This window comes from Taudactylus pleione, unplaced genomic scaffold, assembly GCF_031769625.1.
Source record: "Taudactylus pleione unplaced genomic scaffold, aTauple2 ptg000587l, whole genome shotgun sequence".
NCBI lineage: Eukaryota > Metazoa > Chordata > Amphibia > Anura > Myobatrachidae > Taudactylus > Taudactylus pleione.
The window spans coordinates 3,069,646-3,071,070 of NW_028284989.1; positions in this window are offsets into that span (position 1 = coordinate 3,069,646).

The following is a 1,425-nucleotide window of genomic DNA, read 5'->3' on the forward strand; positions in this document are numbered from 1 at the left end:
CTTAGGTTGGCACCGTTGGATGCATCTCTCATCGACTAGGGACCCACAGAACTCACACATACTATAATCCTCAGATGATAGACCTTCACACTGTCTCCGGGTTTGGTCAGATACTCCCCCGATTGGTTTAGCACTCCTTCTCCCAACTCCACTCCATCAATATCACCATCAGCTCTCCTCTCCATTATCTGTCCTCTGTCACAGAAACCAGATATCCCAAAACAACCCAGAATGATGAAAATTCTGGGAGAAAACACAAAGATAACCACAGCAGGCCACTCCATTGCTGAAAACAATGATCTACAAATTTCTTTAGCTCAGGTGTCTCACTGTAACCTTTAACCCTCCCAGAACAGACTCGCAATTGACAGGTCTACATTATCTGCCTCTACTCTGCCTTGTCTCTCCACTGGTTGGTTGACTTTCTTACAGTGAGTGGAATGGACCCAGGTATCTCTCTCTGCCACTTTCAAGGAAGTTGTAATCGTCAGCAACACTTGATATGGACCTTGCCACCGATCTGTCAAACAACCTGAATGCAAGAAATTCCTGATCATAACAAATTCTCCCAGTTCAACATCATGACAGTTTGTTTCTGGCATATCATGTGACAACAATTTCAGTTTCTGCTGTTGCAGTTTCATCTGTTTACTCATTGTTATAAGATACCTTACAGTAACCTTGTTGTTACTTTTCAAATCTTCCTGCTGACTTACAATCAAATGAGGTTGTCTACCAAACAGTATTTGAAAGGGGGACAGATTGAGGGGGGTCTAGGAGTTGTCCTGATACTATGAAGGACCAGTGGTAGTGCTTCTGGCCATCCCAGTCCAGTTTCTGCCATGATCTTATGTAATTTATTTTTAATAGTACCGTTCAACCTCTCCACCTTGGCGATGGCTTGCGGTCGGTAAGGGGTGTGAAGTCTACTATTAATACCCATCAACTTACACATGTTCTGGAAGACATCACCTGTGAAATGAGTACCCCTATCACTTTCAATAATTCTAGGGATACCGTATCTGCATACCAACTCCTGAACAATCTTTTTAGCAGTGAACACAGCAGTATTAGTGGCAGCTGGGTATGCCTCTACCCAATTAGAAAACACATCTGTTTAAACTAATACATACTTGTGATTCCTGCAGGGTGGTAATTGGATTAAATCAATTTGTATTACCTGAAAAGGTCCGTCTGTGGGAGGAATGTGGGATGGCTCTGTTGGTATTATTTTTCCAATGTTCTTCCTCAAGCATGTCAAACAGGACATTGCCCTCTTGTCGGTTTGAGAAGAAAAACCTGGTGCACACCAATATGCCCTGACCAACTTGTACATACCCTGCTTTCCCAGGTGAGTCACACCGTGTGCTGCCTCAGCCAAGCTCGGGTAGTATGCCTTGGGTGCCACCGGCTTACCTTGTCCAT